This window comes from Rattus norvegicus, chromosome 16 (genome assembly GCF_036323735.1).
Source record: "Rattus norvegicus strain BN/NHsdMcwi chromosome 16, GRCr8, whole genome shotgun sequence".
Taxonomy (NCBI): domain Eukaryota; kingdom Metazoa; phylum Chordata; class Mammalia; order Rodentia; family Muridae; genus Rattus; species Rattus norvegicus.
The window spans coordinates 21212863-21229189 of record NC_086034.1 but is presented as its reverse complement, the minus strand read 5'-3'; the positions used below and the strand labels follow the sequence as shown (position 1 = coordinate 21229189).

General features: G+C 40.4%; 1 protein-coding gene across 1 annotated transcript in view; it reads right to left on the bottom strand.

Annotated features, from left to right (window-relative positions):
- Positions 1-16327, bottom strand: part of LOC134482475 (mucin-16-like) — a 236869-nt gene that overhangs the window by 201841 nt on the left and 18701 nt on the right. The gene's annotated exons all lie outside the window — the stretch shown is intronic.

Sequence of the window (16327 nt, the reverse complement as noted above, 5' to 3'; positions counted from 1 at the left end):
CACATCACGTTCCGTGGGCCATGCTAGTGTGGCCAAATGTCAAGCTAGCCCCAAGCATTCTATAGCCTAGCACGGATTCCTGTCACAGACTCTTCTCACACTCCCAACAACCCAGTGAAGTCATGACTCAACAAACTGTAACCCAGCAACCAGAGTCATATGTTAATTACTGAATGAACAATACATTCGCACAATTAACTTATAACTAACTTATAAGGACATAAACCGCCCACCAAGATAAGATATAGTTTGTTCATCTAGACACACAAAATCCTGTACATATCCATCCCTTCAGAATAACCATAACACCCAATAAATGTACAGAGAGAATTCTTAACATCCATCTTCAAATTCTCTCAGCCTGTCATTGGATGGACTGCAACTCATGGGTGTCTTCCAACATCTATGATATATGCTACATCTTTGCATTCATAGCTGGTGCCAAAGGAGAAAAGAAATTGTTGCCATCCTCTAGTAATGACTCACTGAGAATCATTCCAAATTATGTAACATGTCAGACAAGATGAATGACTGAAATGATAACTATGAGTGTGGGTCTTAGTGCACAAGTATTTAGTAAGGCTTTGAAAAGCCAAAGAATCTTAAGTAGACACTAACTTGCACAGTTAATCCTAGCAGGCTCTTTTTAAAAACTGTATAGTTTGTTCTTGGAAATGGTGGGTGAGTATAATTTTCATTTTCTTATGAAATACACCGAACAAGTTTTCAACCTAAAATTATATTCAGAATATTGTGGGACCTGTAAGACACAAGTCTCAAAGTATACCCAAAATAATTTACTTATTATCTTTGCATTTCTCTAGTATTAATGTATTGTTAAACCTTACCGGGACAAAGGCCTTTCATCGTTAAAAACAAATACTTCTGAAAATAAAAACAAAGAATGTATTATTACAAGTATAGAAGAATATTACGAATAATCAGACTCATTATTAGTATCAATGTCTATAAGAGCAATCTAGAGAGTATTCTAGAGTAAATATTCATTTGTAGCCAATTACTTCACTTAGAACCAATCCATTCCCTATATATTTCAAATCAAGGATGACAGCAATTTATCAAACATTAATGTCTAGAAATAAATAGCCATAAACAATTGCGATGATCCTAACTGAACTCTCTCAGAATGACAGAAAGCCCAATCCTTACCAGTATGAATATAATCAACTGTGATTCTTTTTACTCTGGGCTAATGATTCTGGAAAGAATAACAGATTGGGTCTGGTGGTGCATAACATGAATACCAACACTGAGGAAGCAAAAACACATTGATCACTGTGATTCCTTAGACAAACAGAACTACAATTTAGTGAGACAATGTCTCAACTTCACCCGTAAAAAGAGAAAAACCCAGAGCCCACCTCAGGACACTGCACCTGAAAAACACCCAAGGATAAACAGTTGGCTGAGGGCCAGCATGAGAATACATTCAACAAGAGCCAAATCAACATGACACATCCTGAGCCCAGATATCCTACTACAGCAAGACCTGGATATCCTAACACAATCAAAGCACAATGAAATTACTTTGAAACCAATCTTATTGATATGATAGAGGAATTTAAAGGAGAAATTAATAAATCCCTTAAAATGTACAGGAAAATATAATCAAACAGGTGAAAAATGAATAAAACATGTCAATACCTGCAAATGATAAAAAAAGAAATAAAGGAAACAAACTGATGGAACCTTGGAGATGGAAAATCTACAAAAGAGAACAAGAACAGAAGCACAGCCAACACAATAAAAGAATTGGAAGAGATGATCTCAGGCATAGAATATATACTTTAAGAAATTAATACATCATCCAAAGAAAAGGTTACCTAAAAAAATGACTGACCCAAAATGTTCAGGTAGTCTGAGACACTGTGAAATTTCCTACTAAGAATAATAGCCATGAGCAAAAGTGGAGAGTACGAGCTCCAAGGATGAGAACATATGTTCAGCAAAATCATAGAAGATAATTTATACAACGTAAAGAAAGAATGCTTATGAACATAAAAGAACCTCACAGAACACCAAATTGATTAGTGTTCCCAACACATAATAATCTCTTCACAAAATGAGAATGGTAGGAATTAACACTCATTGGCTATTAATATCTCTCAATATAAGTGAACTCATCTTCCCCACTAAAAAGACACAGCCTGACAAGCAGGATGTGAAATTAGGACCAAATCTATGAAAAATAGGAATGGAAGAAGTTTCCCAGAGTAAAGGCACAGAAAATATCCTCAACAACATCATATAAGAAAACATCCCAAACTTCAAGAAAAAGATGCCTATCTACACACAAGAAGCTTAAAGTACAAATAATACTTTATTGTGCCAGAAAAGAAAATCCTCCAGCTACATAATAACCAAAACAGTAAATCCACCAAAAAAGAGAGAAAATTAAAAAGCGGCAAGGAGAAAGAGGCAAGTAACATATTACATATAAAGGCAAACCAATCAGAAATATACCGAACTTCTCAACAGAGAATTAAAAGCCAGAAGTGCCAATGAGATGTCTTCTAGACCCTAAGAGACTACAACTGTCAGCCCAGACTACAACACTTAACAAAATTTTCAAACAACATACATGGAGTAAAAAGATATTTTGTGACAAAACCAAATACAAACTATATCTTTCTACTAATCCATACCTACCAGGGATGCTACAAGCAAAACTCCAAGACAAGTAGAGTAACTGAACTCAACAAAACAGAAGAAATTAATAATCACACAGCAAAACCAATAGAAGAGAAAGACATGCAAACCAACATCAAAATAATAAGTAAAAGCAATCGTTAGTCATTAATACCTCTGAACAGGAACAGATTCACTTGCCAAACAAAAAGACAGGGTCTAAGAGAGCAGATGTATAAACAGAATCTATCGTTCTGTTGCATATCGAAACGGAACTCAGCCACAAAGATAAAAACTACCACAAAATAAAGGGCTGAACCAAAGGACTGAAAAGCAAATGGACCCAAGACACAAGCTGAAGCAGTCAATCTAATAACTGGTAAAATAGACCTTCGATCAGAAATAATCAAAAGAGATGGGAAAGGACACTGCATACAAATCAAAGGAAAATACACCAACATGATGTCTCAATTCTGAACAATGCCTGAGATGCAAGGGCATCCTGCTTCATAAAAGAAACATTTACTAATTTGGCTAAAGCTTAAACCACACCTCAAACCTCACAAATTAAGAGTAGGGGGCATCAACTACATATTATCACTATTATGACCAAAGGACATGTCACCAAAAGAGAAACTAAACTGAAAAATTATGCAACTCATAGATGGCATGTACCAAATGGACCTAACAGATATCTACAGAACCTTTCACACAAATAAAAAATATGTACCGTCTCAGCATCTCATGGAATGTTCTCCAAAATTGAACATATATAGATACAGATCTACATCAACAGATAAAAGAAAAGGGAAAAAAAGAACCAACAACAATCCCCCCAAAAAACTCTTGCATCTAATAAGGTCACCATGGACTAAAGCTGGACTACATCAACAAGAAAACAACAGAAAGCATACAATCTGATAGAAACTGAACAATGCTATGCTCAGTGACCACTGGTGCAAGAAGAAATCGAAGACTTTCTAGAATTCAATGAAAATGAAGGCACAAAACATCCCAACTTAGGGAACACAATAAAAGCAGTGCAAAAGGAAAGTTCAGAGCACTATGTCCCTTCATAAAATGGAGCAATTTCATAAAAGCAGCTAAACATCAAATCTGAAATATTGAAAAAAAGAAGCAAACAGGCTCAAGAGAAGATGGTATGAAAATTAAACATAGAAACATGGCAAACAATACAGAGAACAAAACCAAGGGCTGCTTACTCAAACCCACTGACATGTGATTTGACACCCATCACAAAACAAGGTGACAAACTCAAGTGAGAGTAAATGCTGGCAGGATGTGGAGCAAAGGGAAGTCTACTCCATCACTGGTGGGTGTCAACAACAACTGGATATCAATTGGGTGGTTTCTCAGAAAACTGAGAATAGTTCTACCTCCAGGGCCAGCTATAACTCTCCTGGGTGTAGTCAGAAAGATGTCACACGATACCAAAGAACCACATCTTAAACTATGTTCTAGTAGCTTTGCTCATACCAACCAGAAACTGGAAACAACCTAGATGTCCCTCTACTGAACAATGGATAAAGGAAAAGATGTGTACCTACACGATGGCATACTATGCAGCCATTAAGAACAAGGGCAGCATGAATTATACAGTCAAAGCAATGGAACGTGAGAACATCATCCTGAGTCCCAACAGGACATGTGTGGTATGTACTAACTTATAGATGGTTATTGGCCAAAAAGTGCAGGTACCATAGAACTATCCACAGACTCAGAAAAGCTACACAAGAAGGAATGCACAAGTGAGGATGCCTGAATCTCACTTAAATGAGTGTACAAAGCAGTCCTAAGAGGAAGTCGGAGGGAGTGAACTGAATAGAGAAGAGATACAGAGGGGTAGGGAGGGGTTCAGAATCAGGTGTGGGGAAGGAAGAGGAGTGATGGGTGGAAGGTTCTGAAAATGAATGGAAATCTGCAACTGACAAGGGTGAAGAGCAGGGGGCATCTCTGATGAGACAGAGACCTAGAATCATTGAGGCACCCAAGAAAAAACTGGGATGACCTTAGCTGTGACTGACCACGTTGGGGATATGGCACCCATAATTTATTTTGTCTACCAAAAATATTGCAAGTCCAAGGTTAGAGCAGAGACTGAGAGTATGGCCAACCAAGAGCAGCCCAAATTGAGACCAATCTCATGAGCAGGTACCAATCCCTGACATTATTAGTGATATTCTTTAATGTTTGCAGGCATGAGCAAGCTGTCATCTGAGAGGCTCCATCCAGCATCTCACTTGGACACATAGATACAGATACCCACAGCCAAACAGTGGAGGGAACATGGGAATCTATGTGGAAGAATACAGGAAAGTACTGAGTACCCAAAATGGGATAGCAATTCCACAGGAAAACCAACAGAGTAAACTAACCAGAACCCTTGAGGCTCTTAGGCTAGGGACCACCAACCAAAGTACATACATGGGCTGGGCCTAGGCCTCCCCGACCTACATAGCAGACATGCAGCTTGGTCATCATGTGGGTCCAAAGAACTGGAGCGAGGGCTATCCCAAAAGCTATTGCATATCCTTGGGATATGTTGTTCTAACTCGGCTGATTTGTCGGGACTCAATGGGAAAGGAAGCACCTAGCCTTGCAGACACGTCAAGTGCAAGTCTCCTACCCACTCAGGGGAGAAGGAGTGGGAGATGGAGGAAGGAATGTGTAAAAGGAGTGACCAGGAGACAATCGATGAGCTGAATTTAAAGTGAATAAGTAAAGAAAAATTATATTAAGTAAGAATAATAATTTATAGACCTGAGATATGGGTCAGCATTTAAGCACACGTGGTGCTCTTCCAGAGGACTACAGTTCAGTTCTCAGTCCCGTCTCTAAAACTCTTACTCCAACTCTATGAGAATGACTACTTCTGGCTTCATAGGTCACATGTACACATACTTTTTTTTTTTTATTAACTTGAGTATTTCTTACTTACATTTCGAATGTTATTCCCTTTCCCGGTATCCGGGCCAACATCCCCCTAACCCCTCCTCCTCCCCTTCTTTATGGGTGTTCCCCTCACCATCCTCCCCCCATTGCCGCCCTCCCCCCAACAATCACGTTTACTGGGGGTTCAGTCTTAGCAGAACCCAGGGCTTCCCCTTACACTGGTGATCTTACTAGGATATTCAATGCTACCCATGAGGTCAGAGTCCAGGGTCAGTCCATGTATAGTCTTTAGGTAGTGGCTTAGTCCCTGGAAGCTCTGGTTGCTTGGCATTGTTGTTCATATGGGGTCTCGAGCACCTTCAAGCTCTTCCAGTTCTTTCTCTGATTCCTTCAATGACGGTCCTATTCTCAGTTCAGTGCTTTGCTGCTGGCATTCGCCTCTGTATTTGCTGTATTCTGGCTGTGTCTCTCAGGAGAGATCTACATCCAGCGCCTGTCGGCCTGCACTTCTTTGCTTCATCCCTCTTGTTTAATTGGGTGGCTGTATATGTATGGGCCACATGTGGGGCAGGCTCTGAATGGGTGTTCCTTCTGTCTCTTTTAATCTTTGCCTCTCTATTCCCTGCCAAGGGTATTCTTGTTCCCCTTTTAAAGAAGGAGTGAAGCATTCACATTTTGATCATCCGTCTTGAGTTTCATGTGTTCTAGGCATCTAGGGTAATTCAAGCATTTGGGTTAATAGCCACTTATCAATGAGTGCATACCATGTGTGTTTTTCTGTGATTGGGTTACCTCACTCAGGATGATATTTTCCAGGTCCAACCATTTGCCCCTTGAATTTCATAAAGGCATTGTTTTTGATAGGTAAGTAATATTCCATTGTGTAGATGTAACACATTTTCTGTATCCATTCCTCTGTTGAAGGGCATCTGGGTTCTTTCCAGCTTCTGGCTATTATAAATAAGGCTGCTATGGGCTGGAGAGATGGCTCAGCAGTTAAGAGCACTGTCTGCTCTTCCAGAGGTCCTGAGTTCGATTCCCAGCAACCACATTGTGGCTCATAACCATCTGAAATGGGATCCGATGCCCTCTTCTGTGTGTCTGAAGACAGCTACAGTGTACTCATATAAATAAAATAAATCTTAAAAAAATAAATTTTTAAAATGAAAAAAGACAATGTGGGATACCATTCACCTACTAAGGACAAAGATAATGAATTTTGCTGGTGAATGAATAGATCTTGAGAGTATCTTCCTGAGAGACATAACCCAGACCCAAAAGACATGGATGGTATATACTCACTTCTAAGTGGATATTAGCAATAAAGTACAGGATATCACTACTATACTCAGGAACAAAAGAAGATGAGCAAGAAAGAACCAAGAGAGGATTTTGAATCTAACTTAGAACATACTGTAAAATAGTCAGAGGAGGCAGAGGAAGGAAGGAACTAGGTGGGAGTGGGTAAATTTGGGACAATTGAGTGTTTCAGGATCGGGTCTGGGGAGATACAGAGGAGATGGCTTGACAGCCATGAAAATGAATGGATAGCTGCAGCTGGTAGGGGTGGGGTTATGGAAAAATTTTACTTGATCATCACATTAGATGCTGATAAAGCCATATAAAAACAAACACCCCTTCATGTTAAAAGTCTTAGAGACCTCAGTGATCAAATTTGCATACCTAAACCAGCCAATAGACAATAACAACTTAAATGCAGAGAAACTTAAAACCAGAGAGTAAGCAAAGCTGCCCACATACAAAGGAGACCTCGCAAAATCTACCAAAGTACACCTACACCAAAGGTGATAAACCCTTACAGAAAAGTGTCTGGATACAAGATTAACTCCGAAAACCAGCAGCCCTCCCTCATACAATAGTTAAAAGAGATAAGAAAAAATTCAGCCAAGCAAAACCCTTCACAGTAACCACAGGGAACATTAAATAGCCCAGTACAACTCTAATCAAGCTACTTAAAGTCCTGTCTGTCAAAAACATTATGTCTCTGAAAAAGGAATTAACAGGACATCTGAAGATGGAAAGGTCTCCTATGCTACAGATGGATAGGATTAACAAGGTGAAAATGGCCATCTTATAAAAAGCATCATCACATTCACTGCACTTCCCATCAAAATTGCAAGACAGTTATTTACAGACCTTGAAAGAGCAATTCTTTCAAAAAAAAAAAAAACCCAAGATCGCTAAGACATAGATAGATAGATAGATAAATAGATAGATAGATAGATAGATAGAGTTAGATATCGATATAGATATAGATCTTGAATAATAAAATAATTCTTGGAGGTATCACCATCCCTGATCTCAAGACATATCACAAAGCAATCATAACAAAAGTTGTATAGAATTAGTACAGAAACAAAAAGTTGATAGGTGGAATCAAATCAAAGAAAAGACACACATATCTACCAACACATGATTATGACAAAGAAGGCAAAACCATACAATGGGGGAAAAATGAAAGTATCTTCAACAAATGATGCAGGTGTAACTGGATGTCTGCATGAAGAAGAATGCAAATAGATGAGTATTTTTCACCCTGCACAAAACTCAAGTTCACATGGATGAAAGACCTCAGCATTGAAGGAGAAACATTAATATCCTTGGAACATTAGTACAGTAGACAATTTCCTAAACAGAACACCAATGTCCCAGCCTCTAAGACCAACAACTGATAAATGGGGACTCATGAAACTGAAAACCTTCTGTAAAGCAAAGGAAACCATTAAAGGACAAAACAGAAGCCTACGCATTGGGAAAAGATCTTCACCAGTCCTGCACTTGAAAGAGAAATAATGGTCAAATTATATATAAAAACCCAAGGAGTTAGACACCAATAAACCAATTGGAAAGTGAGGTAAAGTGGTAGATGGAGAATTCTCAACAGAGGAATCTCAGGAGGCAGAGAAATAGTAAATGTTCAGTCTTCAGTCATCACTGAATGCAAATAAAAAGAACTCTTAGATTCCATCCTACCCCAGTCAGAATGGCTAAAATAGAAAACACAAGTGACAGCACATGCTGGCAAGGATATTGAGCAAAGGAAACACTCCTCCATTGTTGGTGGGAGGACACATTTACAACCCCCTTTGAAAAGGAACTTGACAGTTTTTTTTCTAAAAATTAAGAATGGATGGGATTGGCAAACATCATAATGGATGAGGTAACTGAAACCGAGAAGGACAGGCATGGTATGTACTCACTTAAAGGTGAGGACCTTAGCAGCCATAAATTACAGAATAACCAGGCCACAGTGCACAGACCTAAAGAAGCTAAGTAATGAGGGCCCAAGGGAAGATGCGTGAATCTCAAACAGGAGAGAAAATGAAATAGATATCAGGATTCAATTGAGGGAGGGAAATTTGTGGGAGATGGGGAGGGGAACTAAGGTGCAGAGCAGGTGTTGTGTAGGAGCTGGGACAGAAGATACCAGTGGAGAGGCATCTCTGTCGTGAAACAAAGACCAGGAACCATGGGGGCTCTTAGCAGTCTATCTATGGAGCTGAGACTCGCGGAGCCTACTAGCAGCAGGTGATATGCAGCTTTCAGTGGTCATCTTCTGTACACAGGGGAGACTTCCAGGAGAAGGAGGAGAACACCAAAGCACTCAGAAAAACATCAACCCAAAATTTATCCTACCAGCAAGATAGGCAGGTTAAAATGGAACGGACATTAAGGACATACCAAACCAATAACTGGACCAACTTGAGACCCACCCTGTGGAAGAGAGCCAATCTTTGACTCCATTAATGATATTTTGCTATGCTTGCAGACAGAAACCTTGGATAATTCTTCTGAGAGTCTTCATCAAGCCCTGGATAGAAACAGATGTGCACACCCACAGCCAAATAAATATCAGGTGGAGGTTGGGGCGTCTTGTGAAAGAGTTGGGTGAAGGATATTGAATTCAAAGGAGGACAGTGCCATTGAAGGTTCAGAAACACAACAAGAAAACCTACAGATTAACCAACGGGGGCCCATGAGGGCTCACAGGGACTGAACCACCGATGAAAGAGCACGCAAGGCTGCACATAGACCCCATATTCACAGGTAGCAGACGTGCAGCTTCACGTGCTCTTCATGTGGACTCCTGGTTTACTGAACTGAGGGCAGGTTCACATTCTGTTCACATTTGGATTCCTTTCTGCTAGCTGGGCTGCCTTGTGTGGTCACAGTAGGAGAGGAGCTAAAATGTCTGCACTATTTTATCTAGGGTGAATAAGACCAGCTACAATATAGTAAATTTATATATGATATAAAAATCTTACCTTTGTTAAATCTGACATGCTTCACTTTTTTTTTTATGTGCTGGTCTTCTTGCACTGTGGCATAGATTTTAAAGTTATGGTTATCGTACTATTCATAAGAAAAACATTTAGCGAGCATTTGAAGCCCTTTATATTTGAGTCCCCTGTGTCTTAGTTTAGATGTTTACAAACATTCTTTTTTGAAACCGGATCTCACTATGTAGCCATGCTGGTCTGAACCCCACCCCATAGACCATGTTGGACTTAACTCACAAAGGTCTATGTGTCTCCTACCTCCCACAGTCTGGGATGTAATTCATGGAACTACAGGTCTAGGCAAATAATCTTTAATTCATTTTTCAGCAAATGATTATGATTATTGACTGGTATCCTCCCGAATTTCACAAGAGAAAACATGAGGCATGGTTAAGTTTTAAATAGAGCACAAACTAAAAGGCTCGAGAAAGCATACACACAATCATTCCCTCTTTCCCTCCCTTCCTCCCTCCCTCCCTCCCTCCCTCCCTTCCTCCCACTTAAAAACTCTAATGACAAGATTTGCCTTGCTCAGGGATGTATGGCAGTAGACTCTTAGGGAACACTAGGAGGAAAGATTCCAGGTCTGCAAGGAGATAAGAACTCCAGAGGACAAACAACAGAGTGAAATAACCTGGACACCTGGGGTTCTCAGAGACTGAACCACCAACCACAGAACATACACGGGCTGGACTCACACCTTCCCACTCATATGTAGCAGAAGAGTAGCTGGATTTTCATATAGGTCCCAGTCAACTGGGATGGGGCCTCTCAAAAAGCTGTTCCTTATATATGGGATACCTCCTTCTAGCTGAGCTGCCTTGTCTGACCTTGGAGAGAGAGGAAGTGTCTACCCTTGCAGAGACTTGAAGTGCCTGGGTGTGGGGATATATAGGGGATCCATGACTGCTCAGAGGTGAAGGGGAAGGGGAACCGGAAAGGACTGTAGAATAGGGAGACTGAGACAGGGTCAGTGAGTTTGATGTAAAGTGAATAAGAAAAAATAAAATATTTCAAAGAGCATTAAAGTTTTGAAATGAGAGTGAGCTCTCTCTAGAAAGGCTCACCTTAAAGCACAGATCTGTTGTCTGGAAATAATGGCTCAACATAAACAATAGGTAAACATGTGTACTAAACAGGGAATTTCAGCATAAACAATTTTATTTCATATGGAAAGGAATATAGCTTTGTAAGATCATTTTGTAGAGCTAAACATTAACAAAGTCTAGGACAAGATTTATAATTCTACAATCCAGAATATGTGGAAGGAAATGAACTATTTATATATCCACATTGAAAGCTCCATCTGAAATATGACAAAAAAATGTCTTGGACTGCAGTATCAAGAACATTGCTGGTTCATTACAGGATGAAAGTTTACAGAAAACCTCCTAGCAAAAGGTAGTTTTCTGCTGCATTGGACATTTCAAAACTCAAACAGATCATTAGGAAACACTATTTATTACCTGTGATTATGTATGTATAATTCTAAACATGTGGCTTATGCTGTCATTTTTAGAGTCAGAAATTATAAAATTTCAGACTCAGGGACTGGGGGTGTTTATTCATGGTAGAACATTTGCCAATGACACACATGACCTTTAATTCAGTGGCAAACTGTGTCAAAATAAAAAATACTGAAAGTGGACCAACAGCTGATCTAGCTTATTCTTTGTCTTGGTTCATGACTCACGAACTGAACTACTGAACTATGTAGTAATCCTGGTACTGTGTTCTTTTGTTGTGTTGGAACAGTCTCCGTATTTCCTGTGTCATAAGCTTTCTAAATATTTGTCTCTGAGTTTTTCAAATCATTTAATATCATTTTAATATTCATACTTAAGTAATTGTCACCATCAAGAACAACACTAAGATTGTAGGGAAGGGAGAGGTAGAAATGAATATCCTAGTAAGAGCACCAGTGGAAGGGGAAGCCCTGGGTCCTGCTAAGACTGAACCCCCAGTGAACTAGACTGGTGGGAGGAGGGCGGCAATGGGGGGAAGGTTGGGAGGAGAACACCCATAAGGAAGGGGAGGGGGAGGGGGATGCTTGCCCGGATACCAGGAAAGGGAATAACACTCGAAATGTATATAAGAAATACTCAAGTTAATAAAAAAAAAAAAAAAAGAACCTATTCTGCATACAGGCAACATCCTTTAGGATAACCCATGCTGTAATTGTTTGGGACTCACACAAAGATCAAGCTGCACATCTCCTACCTATGTGTGTTGAGGCTTAGGACCAGCCTCTGTATGTTCTTTGGTTGGTGGTTCAGTCTCTAAGAGCCCTAAGAGTCCAGGTCAGTTGATTTTGTTAGTCTTCCTGTGGCGTTCTTATCGTCTGAGGGACTGCAATCCTTCCACTTATTTTTCCATGACAGTCTTCAATATCCATCCAATTTTAGCTGGGAGTGTTCATCTAAGTCAGCTTCTGGGTGAACCCTCTCATGGGACAGCCTATGCTAGACTCTGTCTGCAAGCATAACAGGATATCATTAATAGTGTCAGGGACTGTTGCTTGACAATGTGATGGGTTTCAAGTTGGGTAGGCTAGTGGTTGGCTTTTCCCTCAGTCTCTCCTCCAGTGTCCTGCGTGAGCTCTCCAGCAAGAATACATGGGAACACACGAATTCTTACTGCAGCTAAACATTTTTTGAATCTTAAGGAGAGGCCCGGGACGCCGGCAGGGCGCGGCTTATATACACCCTAGTGGGGCACATCCACACCTGATTGGTCGCTTACCCAAGGTCTCATTAGGCACACCCCGGAGTGGGCAAAGACCTGGCACGAAGGCACTCTTGCACATGCACACACAGTTAACTTCCTGAAAGGAAGTCGGCTGGCGCGGCGGAGGCCAGCGCCATCTGGTGGTGGCGAATGTTATTGCGGCCCTCTACACTCCAGCCCTGTTCCTTCATTGACTGTAGACAGGAAAAAAATTGGATGTAAAGTTTTGCGGTTGGGTCGATGTTCGAATTGCTCCAGTGGGCTTCCTGCGTAGCTAGAAGAGCCAGTCACCCCAGGTTCTGTATCCCCAAGGCTATGATTCACAACCTCCAGTGATTCTTGTGTGCCTCCCCTATCCCATTCTCTGTCTCTCTCTCTGAGGTTGTACCCTCACTCAACACCCTTACAAGTTACAGATCTCCATGTAAGGTTTGTATGTAAGCTTGTGGACATGACCTGTGGATGATTAACAGACTATGGCCATTTTTTATGCGTGATTGACAGGCTGTGAAAATTTCTTCTGGATGACAGAGAGTTGAGAGTTGCTTGTAGATGACTGACAGGACAAGGAGGTTTCCAGTGGATGATTGACAGGACTTAGGCAATTCTTATGGATGATTGCCAGGCTGTGGGATTTCCCTATGGATAATTGACAGACTATGGAGGGTTTGCGGACAGATTTTTTGATAAGCTGTGTGTCTTGTGGATGAGTGACAGGCTGTGGGTCTTAGGCTGGATGATTGACACAATGTAGACATGACCCACTGATGCAGTTTTCAGACCACGTGTATCTATGTAAATTCTTACCAACAAATGAACAAGGAAACCCCCAGTCACTAGTACTTTGATTTTTTTTTCATTTCCAAATTTCATTTTTTATGCCCAGGAGTAATGTTTCTGTATTTGCTTCCATCAGGATCACAACATGCTTCTTAGGTAATAGATAAAGTATCAATGGTAACACAGGGACTAAAAGGTAGCAAAGCAGGACTTCACGCTTTATGGTAAAATGGTCAATGTGTGCCTGGACTTACACCAAAATTGGTAAATATCACTATGAGGTGAGAAACAATGGCACCCCAGCTCCTGGATTTTAGATTCAAAATGGTTTAAGCAAAATGAAATGAGGGTCCCAAAGACCAGGGTTCATTTCATAATATATAAATTTATGAACTGTAAGGATCTTGACTGGCTAAAGAAACAAAAAGGTGTAAGAATGGGACAATCTTGAGAAATAGTAGAATGGGGATTCTACACAGTACATGTGGGAAGTTACATGTGGGGAGTAAATGGACTGACAGAATGAAAAACTACAGTTCATCAAGTCGGAGTATTTAAAGAATATGTTCAATAAACAGAGGAATATTTTGGAATTAGAATGCATAATTTATTATTTATATGAAACTGCAGCTTAAAGACTAATTAATTAAGCCTTTAGAACTACAAGATGATCAAGAAGCATGTGGACAATGGAATGTCTACTACTGTGCTACTGGTTCTCCTTCCTAAGCTAGTACAGCCTAAAAATAGGAAATAAGGGATAGAGACTGGGGTGCTTGGTAAAACTCAATTGGCAAAACACTTGTCCTAAAAACCTCATTGCAGATGTGGGTATAATGGGGTCCCCAAAACTTACTTTCCTGCAAGTATGAAGATAATTTTGCTCCAAGACAGAAAATCAAACACACTAGGGATTTGAGTGAGTGAACAGTCTCCAAAATGGAGGGACCAGGGGTGGAACGAAAATGAGGGTTGATGGCCTGAATTCAGTCCCTAGAACCCACAGTCTAGCAGAACAGAACTGTCAAGTGGCATTGTCCTTTGGCCCAAACACAGTAATCCACGTGTGGGGGGTAAAGTGAGAGAAAGACAATATCAGTCTCTATCTTTCATATGTGGATCAATGCACAAACAAGATGTACACATGTACACAATGTGAGTACTGGGGTTCAGGGTCATAGATCCAATTCAAAATGTCTTTGACCCATCTGCAAACACAGGTCACATTGGAGTAAAATGTTCTTAGTGAATTTTTTTTTACGTAAACTAGACAGTGTATTGAAATTTCATAAGATTTTATGATAAAATTTACCATGTTGAGATATATATATATATATATATATATATATATATATATATATATATATATATATATATATACCTTTAGAGATGGATGGGCTGTTAAGAGTTCTAGTTTTGATTGTAGAGCTCTCAGTTTTAATTGCTAGCACATTGCTGGTCACTCACAACTATCTGTAACTCCAATTCCAGGGGAACCAGTACTGAATTCTATCACACATACTGCATAGAAAATGCAGTACAGCAAAAAATCTCCTACATATAAATCTAATCAATTTAACGATATAAAAAGAAAACAAAATGCAATTTCTTTAACTTAAACATGTTAAAGTGCTCAATAGATGAGCTCTAAAAGAAACATTGGAAAAGTATTTATGACTTAATTCAATGATTTTGTTTTCTTATAGAAGGCCTAGGATTGGCTTTCTTTAGTTATACAGGCCTCTTATGCCTAGGAGCCCTAAATAGGAATGCAATCCAGTGGGGCTCAGTGAAAAGGAAGGTAAGCATGACCCTTCCCTCTCAGGAGGCAGCCCATAAAATACAGGATGCCCATGATAGACTCTACAGACCCAAGAAGGTAGAAAAAGAAGGGCACAAGAAAGGATATTTGAGAATATAGAATGGTCATGGAAGGCATATGGATGGATGAAAGGAGCTGATTAAGAAAGGAGATAGAAAGGGATAGGGTCAGGCAGGGTTCAGTGTGGGAAGGAGGAGGGAACCATGATAATGAATGGAGATCTGTAACTTGTAAGGGTGTTGAGTGAGGGTACAACCTCAGAGAGAGAGACAGAGAATGGGATAGGGGAGGCACACATGAATCAGTGGAGGTTGTAAATCATAGCCTTGGGGATACAGAGCCTGGGGTGACTGGCTCTTCTAGCTACGCAGGAAGCCCACTGGAGCAATTCGAACATCAACCCAACCACAAAACTTTAAATCCAATTTTTTTCCTGTCTACAGTCAATGAAGGAACAGGGCTGGAGGAGAGACTGAGGGAAAAGCCAACCACCAGCCTACCCAACTTGAAACCCATCACATTGTCAAGCAACAGTCCCTGACACTATTAATGATATCCTGTTATGCTTGCAGACAGAGTCTAGCATAGGCTGTCCCATGAGAGGGTTCACCCAGAAGCTGACTTAGATGAACACTCCCAGCTAAAATTGGATGGATATTGAAGACTGTCATGGAAAAATAAGTGGAAGGATTGCAGTCCCTCAGAGGATAAGAACGCCACAGGAAGACTAACAAAATCAACTGACCTGGACTCTTAGGGCTCTTAGAGACTGAACCACCAACCAAAGAACATACAGAGGCTGGTCCTAAGCCTCCACACACATAGGTATGAGATGTGCAGCTTGATCTTTGTGTGAGTCCCAAACATTTACAGCATGGGTTATCCTAAAGGATGTTGCCTGTATGCAGAATAGGTTCTTCTAGCTAGATTGTGTCCTCTGGACTCAGTGGGAGAGGAAGGGATTAGTCTCACAGAGACTTCATGTTCCGGGGTGGGAAGATAACCAAATGGCCCCTACCCACTGAGAGGAGAAGGAGAGTGGGGCACAAGGGAACAATTATGGGAGAGGCTGACAGGGAGGGGGCAGTGAGCAGGATGTAAAGTAAATAAGTAAATATTAAAATTGAAAATAATT